The 13,136-nt window shown below is 43.2% G+C and overlaps 1 long non-coding RNA gene across 9 annotated transcripts in view; it reads right to left on the bottom strand.

The window, feature by feature from the left end:
* Positions 1 to 13,136, bottom strand: part of LOC309613643 — a 72,038-nt gene that overhangs the window by 38,157 nt on the left and 20,745 nt on the right. For all 9 annotated transcript variants that reach the window (XR_014235820.1, XR_014235821.1, XR_014235822.1 and 6 more), the window contains one exon: positions 9,289 to 9,847. This is a non-coding gene — a long non-coding RNA (uncharacterized lncRNA). The remainder of the gene's footprint in view (positions 1 to 9,288; positions 9,848 to 13,136) is intronic.

The raw sequence follows: 13,136 nt of genomic DNA, 5'->3' as shown, positions 1-13,136 counted from the left end.
GGAAACTAAATTTTTGATGGTTAGCACATTGTAGGATATACAGAATTAGATATATAATACTATACACATGAAACTTATATAGTGTTATAAAGCAATGTTACCGCAATAAAAAATAAACTAAAAAAGAAGCAAAACCACATTAAGTGGTTTTAACTTACTGGTTAAGTGAAGAGTTAACTATAAAAAGCCTGGCTTTGAGGATGAGTGTACATGTGTGTATTTGTGTGTGTTTGTCCATATGAGCTTTTTCTTTTTTTTTGCATTTTATTTTTTTTTAATACAGCAGGCTCTTATTAGTCATACATTTTATACACATGAGTGTATACATGTCAATCCCAATCTCCCAATTCATCACACCACCCCCCTACCCGCCCCAGCTTTCCCCCCTTGGTGTCCATACGTTTGTTCTCTACATCTGTGTCTCAATTTCTGCCCTGCAAACCAGTTCATCTGTACCATTTTTCTAGGTTCCACATATATGCATTAATATGCGATATTTGTTTTTCTCTTTGTGACTTACTTCACTCTGTATGACAGTCTCTAGATTCATCCACGTCTCTACAAATGACCCAATTTCGTTCCTTTTTATGGCTGAGTAATATTCCATTGTATACATGTACCACATCTTCTTTATCCATTAGTCTGTCGATGGGCATTCAGGTTGATTCCATGACCTGGCTATTGTAAATAGTGTTGCAATGAACACTGGGGTGCATGTGTCTTTTTGAATTACGGTTTTTTCTGGGTATATGCCCAGCAGTGGGATTGCTGGGTCATACGGTAATTCTGTTTTTAGGTTTTTAAGGAACCTCCATACTGTTCTCCATAGTGGCTGTATCAATTTACATTCCCACAAACAGTGCAAGAGGATTCCCTTTTCTCCACACCCTCTCCAGCATTTGTTGATTGTAGATATTCTGATGATGCCCATTCTAACTGGTGTGAGGTGATACCTCATTGTAGTTTTGATTTGCATTTCTCTAATAATCAGTGATGTTGAGCAGCTTTTCATGTGCTTCTTGGCCATCTGTATGTCTTCTTTGGAGCAATGTCTATTTATGTCTTCTGCCCATTTTTGGATTGGGTTGTTTGTTTTTTTAATATTGAGCTTCATGAGCTGTTTATATATTTTGGAGATTAATCCTTTGTCCATTGATTCATTTGCAAATATTTTTTCCCATTCTGAGGGTTGTCTTTTTGTCTTGTTTGTAGCTTCCTTTGCTTTGTAAAAGCTTTTAAGTTTCATTAGGTCCCATTTGCTTATTTTTGTTTTTATTTCCATTACTCTAGGAGGTGGATCAAAAAAGATCCTGCTGTGATTTATGTCAAAGAGTGCTCTTCCTATGTTTTCCTCTAAGAGTTTTATAGTGTCTGGTCTTACATTTAGGTCTCTAATCCATTTTGAGTTTATTTTTATGTATGGTGTTAGGGAGTGTTCTAATTTCATTCTTTAACATGTAGCTGTACAGTTTTCCCAGCACCACTTATTGAAGAGACTGTCTTCTCTCCATTGTATATCCTTGCCTCCTTTGTCATACATTAGTTGACCATAGGTGCGTGGGTTTATCTCTGGGCTTTCTATCCTGTTCCATTGATCTATATTTCTGTTTTTGTGCCAGTACCATATTGTCTTGATTACTGTAGCTTTGTAGTATAGTCTGAAGTCAGGGAGTCTGATTCCTCCAGCTCCATTTTCTTCCCTCAAGACTGCTTTGGCTATTTGGGGTCTTTTGTGTCTCCATAGAAATTTTAAGATTTTTTGTTCTAGTTCTGTAAAAAATGCCATTGGTAATTTGATAGGGATTGCACTTAATCTGTAGATTGCTTTGGGTAGTAGAGTCATTTTCACAATATTGATTCTTCCAATCCAGGAACATGGTATATCTCTCCATCTGTTTGTATCATCTTTAATTTCTTTCATCAGTGTCTTATAGTTTACTGCATACAGGTCTTTTGTCTCCCTAGGTAGGTTTATTCCTAGGTATTTTATTCTTTTTGTTGCAGTGGTAAATGGGAGTGTTTCCTTAGTTTCTCTTTCAGATTTTTCATCATTAGTGTATAGGAATGCAAGAGATTTCTTTGCATTAATTTTGTATCCTGCTACTTTACCAGATTAATTGATTAGCTCTAGTAGTTTTCTGGTGGCATCTTTAGGATTCTCTATGTGTAGTATCATGTCATCTGCAAACAGTGACAGTTTTACTTCTTCTTTTCCAATTTGTATTCCTTTTATTTCTTTTTCTTCTCTGATTGCCGTGACTAGGACTTCCAAAGCTATGTTGAATAATAGTGGTGAGAGTGGACATCCTTGTCTTGTTCCTGATCTTAGTGGAAATGCTTTCAGTTTTTCACCATTGAGAATGATGTTTGCTGTGGCTTTGTCATATATGGCCTTTATTATGTTGAGGTAGGTTCCCTCTATGCCCACTTTCTGGAGAGTTTTTATCATAAATGGGTGTTAAATTTTGTCCAAAGCTTTTTCTGCATCTATTGAGATGATCATATGGTTTTTATTCTTCAGTTTGTTAATATGGTGTATCATATCGATTGATTTGCGTATACTGAAGAATCCTTGCATCCCTGGGATAAATCCCACTTGACCATGGTGTATGATCCTTTTAATGTGTTGTTGGATTCTGTTAGCTAGTATTTTGTTGAGGATTTTTGCATCTATATTCATCAGTGATATTGGTCTGTATTTTTCTTTTTTTGTAGTATCTTTGCCTGGTTTTGGTATCAGGGTGATGGTGGCCTCATAGAATGAGTTTGGGAGTGTTCCTTCCTCTGCAATTTTTTGGAAGAGTTTGAGAAGGATGGGTGTTAGCTCTTCTCTAAATGTTTGATAGAATTCACCTGTGAAGCCATCTGGTCCTGGACTTTGGTTTGTTGGAAGATTTTTAATCACAGTTTCAATTTCATTACTTGTGATTGGTCTGTTCATATTTTCTGTTTCTTCCTGGTTCAGTCTTGGAAGGTTATACCTTTCTAAGAATTTGTCCATTTCTTCCAGGTTGTCCATTTTATTGGCATAGAGTTGCTTGTAGTAGTCTCTTAGGATGCTTTGTATTTCTGCGGTGTCCGTTGTAACTTCTCCTTTTTCATTTCTAATTTCATTGATTTGAGTCCTCTCCCTCTTTTTCTTGATGAGTCTGGCTAATGGTTTATCAATTTTGTTTATCTTCTCAAAGAACCAGCTTTTAGTTTTATTGAACTTTGCTATTGTTTTGTTTCTATTTCATTTATTTCTGCTCTGATCTTTATGGTTTCTTTCCTTCTCCTAACTTTGAGTTTTGTTTGTTCTTCTTTCTCTAGTTCCTTTAGGTGTAAGGTTAGATTGTTTATTTGAGATTTTTCTTGTTTCTTGAGGTAGGCTTTTATAGCTATAAACTTCCCTCTTAGAACTGCTTTTGCTGCATGCCATAGGTTTTGCATCGTCGTGTTTTCATTATCATTTGCCTCTAGGTATTTTTTGATTTCCTCTTTGATTTCTTCAGTGATCTTTTGGTTATTTAGTAACATATTGTTTAGCCTCCATGTGTTTGTGTTTTTTACGTTTTTTTCCGTGTAATTCATTTCTAATTTCATAGCATTGTGGTCAGAAAAGATGCTTGATATGATTTCAATTTTCTTAAATTTACTGAGGCTTGATTTGTGACCCAAGATGTGATCTATCCTGGAGAATGTTCCGTGTGCACTTGAAAAGAAAGTGTGATCTGCTGTTTTTGGATGGAATGTCCTATAAATATCAATTAAATCTATCTGGTCTATTGTGTCATTTAAAGCTTCTGTTTCCTTACTAATTTTCTGTTTGGATGATCTGTCCATTGGTGTAAGTGAGGTGTTAAAGTCCCCCACTCTTATTGTGTTACTGTCGATTTCCTCTTTTATAGCTGTTAGCAGTTGCCTTATGTATTGAGGTGCTCCTATGTTGGGTGCATATATATTTATAATTGTTACATCTTCTTCTTGGATTGATCCCTTGATCATTATGTAGTGTCCTTCTTTGTCTCTTGAAATATTCTCTATTTTAAAGTCTATTTTATCTGATATGAGTATTGCTACTCCAGCTTTCTTTTGATTTCCATTTGCATGGAATATCTTCTTCCATCCCCTCACTTTCAGTCTGTATGTGTCCCTAGGTCTGAAGTGGGTCTCTTGTAGACAGCATACATATGGGTCTTGTTTTTGTATCCATTCAACAAGCCTGTGTCTTTTGGTTGGAGCATTTAATCCATTCACGTTTAAGGTAATTATCGATATGTATGTTCCTATGACCATTTTCTTAATTGTTTTGGGTTTGTTTTTGTAGGTCTTTTTCTTCTCTTGTGTTTCCCACTTAGAGAAGTTCCTTTAGCATTTGCTGTAGAGCTGGTTTGGTAGTGCTGAATTCTCTTAGCTTTTGCTTGTCTGTAAAGCTTTTGATTTCTCCATCGAATCTGAATGAGATCCTTGCCGGGTAGAGTAATCTTGGTTGTAGGTTCTTCCCTTTCATCACTTTAAGTATATCATGCCACTCCCTTCTGGCTTGTAGAGGTTCTGCTGAGAAATCAGCTGTTAACCTTATGGGAGTTCCCTTGTATGTTACTTGTCGTTTTTCCCTTGCTGCTTTCAGTAATTTTTCTTTGTCTTTAAGTTTTGCCAATTTGATTACTATGTGTCTCGGCATGTTTCTCCTTGGGTTTATCCTGTATGGGACTCTCTGCGCTTCCTGGACTTGGGTGGCTATTTCCTTTCCCATGTTAGGGAAGTTTTTGACTATAATCTCTTCAAATATTTTCTCAGGTCCTTTCTCTCTCTCTTCTCCTTCTAGGACCCCTATAATGCGAATGTTGTTGTGTTTAATGTTGTCCCAGAGGTCTCTTAGGCTGTCTTCATTTCTTTTCATTCTTTTTTCTTTATTCTGTTCCACAGCAGTGAATTCCACCATTCTGTCTTCCAGGTCACTTATCCGTTCTTCTGCCTCAGTTATTCTGCTATTGATTCCTTCTAGTGTATTTTTCATTTCAGTTATTGTGTTGTTCATCTCTGTCTGTTTGTTCTTTAATTCTTCTAGATCTTTGTTAAACATTTCTTGCCATCTTCTCAATCTTTGCCTCCATTCCTTTTCCGAGGTGCTGGATCAGCTTCACTATCATTATTCTGAATTCTTTTCCTGGAAGGTTGCCTATCTCCATTTCATTTAGTTGTTTTTCTGGGGTTTTATCTTGTTCCTTCATCTGGTACATAGCCCTCTTCCTTTTCATCCTGTCTGTCTTTCTGTGAATGTGGTTTTTGTTCCACAGTTTGCAGGATTGTAGTTCTTTTTGTTTCTGCTGTCTGCCCTCTGGTGGATGAGGCTATCTAAGAGGCTTGTGCAAGTTTCCTGATGGGAGGAACTGGTGGAGGGTAGGGCTGGCTGTTGCTTTGATGGGCAGAGCTCAGTAAAACTTTAATCCACTTGTCTGCTGATGGGTGGGGCTGGGTTTCCTCCCTGTTGGTTGTTTGGCCTGAGGCGACCCAACACTGCAGTCTACCCGGGCTCTTTGGTGGGGCTAATGGTGGACTCCGGGAGGGCTCACACCAAGGAGTATTTCCCAGAACTTCTGCTGCCAGTGTCCTTGTCCCTTGGTGAGCCACAGCCTCCCCCCACCTCTGCAGGAGACCCTCCAACACTAGCAGGTAGGTCTGGTTCAGTCTCCTATGGGGTCACTGCTCCTTCCTCTGGGCCCCGATGCGCACACTACTTTGTGTGTGCCCTCCAAGAGTGGTGTCTCTGTTTCCCCCAGTCCTGTCGAAGTCCTGCAATCAAATCCCGCTAGCCTTCAAAGTCTGATTCTGTAGGAATTCCTTCTCCCGTTGCTGGGCCCCCAGATTGGGAAGCCTGACATGGGGCTCAGAACCTTCACTCCAGTGGGTGGACTTCTGTGGTATAAGTGTTCTCCAGTTTGTGAGTCACCCACCCAGCAGTTATGGGATTTGAATTTATTATGATTGTGCCCCTCCTACCATCTCATTGTGGCTTCTCCTTTGTCTTTGGATGTGGGGTATCTTTTTTGGTGAGTTCCAGTGTCTTCCTGTCGATGATTTTTCAGCAGTTAGTTGTGATTCTGGTGTTCTTGCAAGAGGGAGTGAGAGCACGTCCTTCTACTCTGCCATCTTGAACCAATCCCATATGAGCTTTTGTGTGTCTGTCTGCCCAGAATGTGGTTCACATTCAATGATCTTAAAGATACAATTAATGTATTTACAAAGGCAATTAAATACAGAGGATGTCCACTGATATTTGGAGGTCAGTCACCTTGATTTGGGGATAACTTTTCTCTCCATTGGTCTGGAATTGGTGAATTTAAGTGCTGAGACCTGCATCACAAGGATGGTTTCCGGTCTCTTGATTTAGGCTGGATGGGGAATATTCTCAGCCCATCCTGTCCAAGGGCAGACATTACCTGTTCTTAGACATCATTTCCCACAGAAGCAGGGACTTCTCTTCACCTACAGACCACTCTGTCTTGAATGCTTCATGCTCTCTTAATGAGTTTGAAACACGAGTCCACATCCCTCAGTGGCCCCGCCTTCTGACCTATAGCTTCATCTTATGAAAAACCTGGCCCATAGCTTTGCCTACGGTGACTCAGCTTGAGACTTAAATTCTATCCCAGCCCAGAATCATTTTATGAGCAGCTCCCACGTGTGTGAGTTGATGAGCAGGGCCATCCCCTGGAGACCAAGAGCAGTACCCAAGTAGCATTTGGCCAGGTGGAAGCCAGATGTGTTAGGGTGGCCAACAGCCTTCCTCACTGGCTCCCAGCCAGGACCCCAGGGGTGACTTGACCCACCTCAGGGGCCACAGGAAGGGAGCTTTTTGGCTAAAAGGTTGAGAAAACTATTCATGTACAGAAGTTCAGGAGATGTTCATGCTCTGGTGAAAATCAGATCACCAGAAAAGCTGCATGTGGCCTGCACTAGAGATGGACACTGTCCCGAAGACACCAAACCTCTGAATGCAGTGTATCTGGCTGTTTCAGAGAACAGGGAACGCTTGTGGGGCTGGATTCCTTAGTGCCTTGGAGTCCTGACTATTTGAATGGGAATCAAGATTCGTTCAGCTGCAAGGCATAAATAATTAACAGTGGTTTAAGACAGTGCTTTCCAAACTTTAATGTGCATGCAAATCTCCTGGGTTCCTTGTTAAACAGCAGCTTCTAATTCATTAGGTCTAGGTTCATGGCTATAACATCCTCCCAGGCGAAGTCCAGGGACCACACTTTGAGTAGCAAGGGGCTGTACATTACAATCACCTGGGGAGCTTTAAAAACCCACTAATGCCTGAGTCCTATCCTCAGAAATTCTGACAATTGCTGTGGAGTATGGCATTGGCATCCACGTATTTAAAATCTCCCCAAGTGCTTCTAAAATGCAGCCAAGATTGAGAACTGCTGGCTTAAGCAAGAGAGACATTTAATTATCTCACATAAAAATAAGTACAGAGAGGGGCATTCCTGGGGCTGGGTTTGGAAGAACAATGTTGTAATTAAGGAGCTGGAATCTTTCTGTCCCTCTGCTCAAACATCTTCATCTGTCCTCAAACTTAATGCCTAATGGTTTCAAGATGGCTGCACAGTTCCAAACATCACATCCTCACAGAGGGAAGAAATGAATGTCAGACTCTTTGCTGTCTCTCTCTTAAGCAGGGATCAAAGTCCCTCACGGAACCCAGCTGCCAGCTGCACTACCCATACCCCCTTATGTCTTTTTGGCCCAGAGTGGGTTATACTAGGGTTGCCAGATTTAGCAAATAAACATACATTCAGTTGTGAATTTACATTGTGACATATTTATACTAAAAAACTATTCATTGTCAGAAATTCAAATATAACTGGACACCCTGTATTTTATCTGGCCCTAAGTACGCACCCAACCATTCACCAAGCACTGACAAAGGGAAATAGGATTATCATGCTTAGTTTAGCCTCCAGCCCCACGACCCCCCTCCCCGCCCCGTCCCCAATGACCCATCCCTATATCCTTTTCTCAGCCTGAGTACTTCTCTCTCAGTGACCAGATCTGGGTCACATGTCTGTCTCTGAGTCAATTGCTGGGCTAGAGGAGTGGAATAGGCTGATTGGCTTTGCTTGGCTCACATATTCCACCCTTCACAAATGTAATATAATGGGAATAACGGAGAAGCCATGCCCCCAAACACAGCTGGAGTGCTATCAGCAGGAGAAGGGTGAAATAACCCTGTTTTTTATTTTCTATATTCTTGGGCCTTGCTGACCCTGGAGGGACTGACCCTCCCAGGGATGGCCAATTCCTAGAGACACTAAACAACTTGCCTGTGAGTGTACTTTTCAACTACAAACTGACCAATCCACAGCCCACATCCCAACCACCTCCTTTTTCAGGCCCTCACGCTCCAGGCCACCATCCACCTGCCCTAATCACTCTAGGGCCAGTACCAGACCACCAGAGACAGACCCTCTGCCCCAGAGCCCCCTAAAACCATTCAAACTAGCCAATCCTAAGCCTGCGTGCCCTGCTTCTTCTACTCCTTTCAATGGAAACCACACAACAAGGCTCTTGCCCACAGTTTCCCCCCCGCCCCACCTCTGCCCCACCAGGCACTTCCCCGTGGGTGGCATGCTTCTCTTGGGAACTGTAAGAAAACTACCTCTTCAATGGCAGCGATCTTCTGTTGGCCTTACCATACCTCAAATTTTCTGTTAATACACTATACTTTAAAACAGAGGGAAAGGATTTTTTTTCTCATTCCTTAAATATACATGAGCGCCTACTATATGCCAGGCACTATTTTAGTGCCTGGGATATAGCCATGAACAAAGCCTACACAGTGCTTCTGAGACAGACGTTCTCATGAGGTAAGATCAATAAACACATAAAATACGTATCATGTCAGATAGTGGTAAGTGTCGGTACGGAGGACAGGGAATGGGCAGGGATGGGAGGGAGGCTACAAGTTTAAATAGAGCAGCCAAGGAGGGCCTTACTGGGAAGGGAACATCTGAGGAGAGACCTGAAGGAGGTAAGGGAGTGAGCCACACAGACAACTGGGCAAAGAGCTGTCCAGGCACGGGGAACGGCAAGTGCAAAGGCCCTGAGGTCAGATGGACTTTTAACTGGCTCACCCTGGCTGTTGGGTGCAGAAAGGGATTTCAAGGGAGAAAAGTGACAGTGGTCGTCTGGACAGGAACCTGCTCTTCCCAGCACCCACTGCCCTGCCTGGTACATAACAGACCATCAATAAATACTTGCAAAATGAAGGAAGACACAGAGGTGGGGCTTACTCACCTCCCTGGAAGGATCCTCGCCTCTGTCACAGGATCTCTGACTGCAGCACGTGGGGGGTCTCCACACACCCCCCTCCCAGTACCATAATTTCCTTTCTTCACGCCTCTCGTGGAAGTTTTTCCATCCCACCAGATCCCTTGCTCTGTCTCTGGCCACTTTTTCCTCTTGTCAAATTCCTCTTCCCTCCTTTTGTAGGGTTTGGGAATCCTCAGAGGGAAACATCCATTTGGGTCTTTCCGGCTGGACCTGAGTGAGGTCCCGACCATTTCTCCACAGCTGTGGTGTCTGGGGCTGGGACTCCTTGGTCACCTGGGGACCAGTTCCTCTTTGCAGATTCAGCAGAAGAATCCAGAAGCAAGAGTGATGTTTCTGAACACTCCGGACTAATGAGCTGTTTTCAGAGACAGCTGCCAAGGTCCATGAGAAGACGAAGAGAAAGAGTGGTGCGGCCATGAGCAGGGAATGGGGACCAAGAGGGGTGTCCATCCATGCTGTAGACAGGATGTCAGATCGGCCGTGCCCTGGACATGCTCTTGGCTCAGCTACTTTAAGTCTTTTACTAAAAGAAAAAAAAAATTTTTTTCATGTCACTTTTCCCTGACATTTTATTTTGAAAAATTTTAAACGAATTTTACAGTGAACACATTATACCCACCACCTACATTCCACCATGAGCATTTTACTATAATTGCTTTTACTATATCTGTTTGTCTCATATCCTTCCAACAATTTCCTCAGCATCTGGAGAGAACACTGGCCCCAGGCCAGAAGGAGAAGGAGCTGAGGGATTTCCTTAGAAACCAGCCCACGGATAGCTCCATCTGATGGAATAATTCCCTCTGGTTTCTCTCTAGCCCCTGCTCACAGAGCAGGAAACAAGGCTGATCCCAGAGAAACTCAGCTGGCTGATAATTAATGCCTGGGAGTGCTCTGAGAGGGCCGGCAGCGGGGACAGGGCACTGGGAACAGGGCGCAGCACGACCCTCTCCCTGGCTTCATCCCACCTGGCCCAGGCGGCAGACGTGAGCTGCAGCTCCAGCCCTCCTTCCTGAGAATCACAGAACCCAGGGCTAGAAAGTCTCTTGAAGGACACAGGCCCATTTTTATATTTGTTTTTGACAAATGAGGAAACAGAGGCAGAGGACTCTCAGGAAGATTATGTGCTTCCACACACGCCTGTGTCTACTCATAGTCACAAAGCTGGGCCTTGAGCTCCTGGTGCAAGAAGACTGGTATCAACATGTACAGCAGGCTGGTAAGTGGATTTAGACCAAGACATGGGAATTGCAGCTGGATTCACAAGGATAATCACCTCTATCCCTTTTCTAATGTAAAATTGTTCTTGCCCCCAAACCTTAAGCAGAATAGATGTTAAGAGCAAATCATGTTTCCAACAAATATCTTTCGAGTACTTCCTTTGCTCGGCAATATTCCAGGGCCTGGGGCTACAGTAGTGAATAAGACAGACACAATCCCTACTCTCAAAGAGTGGAGGAGACAGACAATCACATTAGAAAATGAATACATGCAATAATTTCAAAGAGAAAAAAAGTGCTAAGTAGGAAATAAAGGGAGGGAGGAATGTCAGATAGCAAGCGTTAGGGAGGCAGCTGTAGATGGACAATCTGGAAAGATTAAGCAAGGCCATGGTGAGGATCTTATTCTATTTAGTTTTTTTTTTTTTAAGATTTTTTTTTTGCGGGGGTGGGTACTTCCCTGGTGGCACCGTGGTTAAGAATCCGCCTGCCAATGCAGGGGACACAGGTCCTAACCCTGGCCCGGGAAGATCCCACATGCCATGGAGCAACTAAGCCTGTGTGCCACAACTACTGAGACTGCGTTCTAGAGCCCGTGAGCCACAACTACTGAGCCCACGTGCTGCAACTGCTGAAGCCCTCGCGCCTAGAGCCCGTCCTCCACAACAAGAGAAGCCACCGCAATGAGAAGCTCGCGCACTGCAACGAAGAGTAGCCCCTGCTCTCCGCAGCTAGAGGAAGCCTGCGCGCAGCAACGAAGACCCAATGCAGCCAAAAATAAAAATTAATTAATTAATTAATTAAAATAAATTTTTAAAAAAAGATTTTTTTTTTGATGTGGACCATTTTTTAAGTCTTTATTGAATTTGTTACAATATGGCTTCTGTTTTATGTTTTGGTTTTTTGGCCACGAGGCATGTGGGATCTTAGTTCCCCCACCAGGGATTGAACCTGCACCCCCTGCATTGGAAGGCCACTGGACCGCCAGGGAAGTCCCTAGATATTTATTTTTTATTTATTTAGGCTTTCATTCATTTAGATTTTATTCTAAATGGATGAAAATGGGGGAAGGGGCTTCAAAGGGGGAGGGACGTGAGCTGACATAGGTTCCAGCAGGGTCCTTGTGAAGAACAGACTATGGGGACAAGGGTGGAAGCAGGGATCCCACATAAGAAACCGGTGTCTTTGTCAGGCCAGAACTAATGAAGTCGGGACCAGGGTGTGCAGTGCAGGTGGTGAGAAGCATCACTGTACACACTCCATCTGTATTTGGGGGACTGGAGACAGGAACTGAGGCAAAGAGAAGAACAAGGACAACACCCATCTTTTAACCTGAACCACCAGGTTGCTGACTGAGCACCAGCTCTTCTCTCTTGGGAGCAATAAACATTTCCTGTAGGATCCGTGGTTCCAATAAGCTTAATATCAGGCTCTGATTGTAATTCTGCATCAGTGACTCTTGATGAAAACCAACAGAACACCCTGGCTTAAGGAAGTGTAATGGGGACAGAGGGGAGAGCTGAGCAAAGAAAACCATGAAAGCCTTAAAACATATTGATATTTTTTCTCTCCTTTATAAAAATGGAGACCCTGGGCCACAGTGAGGCTAAGAAACTTGTTCTAGGTCACACAGCCAGTAAGCAGTAAAGCTAAGATTTGAACCCAGAGCCCATGTTCTTAACCACTGCACTATTTAACCAGTGTTCTGGTAGAGGATATTGAGTTGTTCCAATTTGAAAGGTTATTTTTCACTGTTACCAATAATACTACTAGGAATGTCTCTATACTAGTTTCTTTGCACCCCTGAGCAAGCATTTCTGAAGATGAGTTCCAGAGAGTAGATGAGGTGATCTTAGGGTCCCTCACATTCTGTGGCCTCTCTTGACCCCCATCCTGGTGACTCTCCATGCTTAGATCAGTGCCTGAAAGTCTTTCCTTCTACAAAGGAGCCGGGACTTCTCCCCAGTGGTTGAACTGGCCCCGGAAGGTGGCTGAGTACCTTACAGAAGGTGGGGGATGGGCGGGATGAGGCTTCTGAACCCCCAAATAGAGCCAGATCAAGGCTGCCCACCCCCAAAGCCCAGCACACTATCTCATCGTCGGCTACAGCCAAGGCGCAAAGGGGCTCCTGAAAAATGTATCGTTTCTTTTCTGTTCATCCATATGGTGCCTCTGACATTTCTCTGGGCTGGAGATTTCTTGGCTGAGATAATCGCAGGCTCCCTCCCAGTCCCAGGGTGGAGAACAGCCGTCCATCCTAATTAGGGTCTGGTTGAGAGGACTGCTTCCAAGACCCAGCAGCAAGAAGAAGGACTTGTCCTCTTTCCTTTTTGCGAGGTGGCGGTCTGGGGATTGTAAACCATGAACATCTTTGCCTTTCCCTCCATGGAGTGGTCATGCCTCCCTGAATTGTCACTTGGAAGTATCGAAAGCTCAGAGGATCCAGTCTATGAGCTTATTGGTCACTAAGGGGCCTAATTGTTACCACATTTTCAAATCGATTACAAAAATCCTTATGTTTGGGTGACACTTGGAGACCTTAGGCTTTTGTCACCAGGAGGTTAAGAAAGGGAGAAAGCGTGGATGCTGAGA

The sequence above is a fragment of the Balaenoptera borealis genome (genome assembly GCF_965194805.1).
Source record: "Balaenoptera borealis genome assembly, chromosome: 16".
In the NCBI taxonomy this organism is placed as follows: Eukaryota; Metazoa; Chordata; class Mammalia; order Artiodactyla; family Balaenopteridae; genus Balaenoptera; species Balaenoptera borealis.
This window is presented reverse-complemented; position numbering and strand designations above follow the sequence as displayed.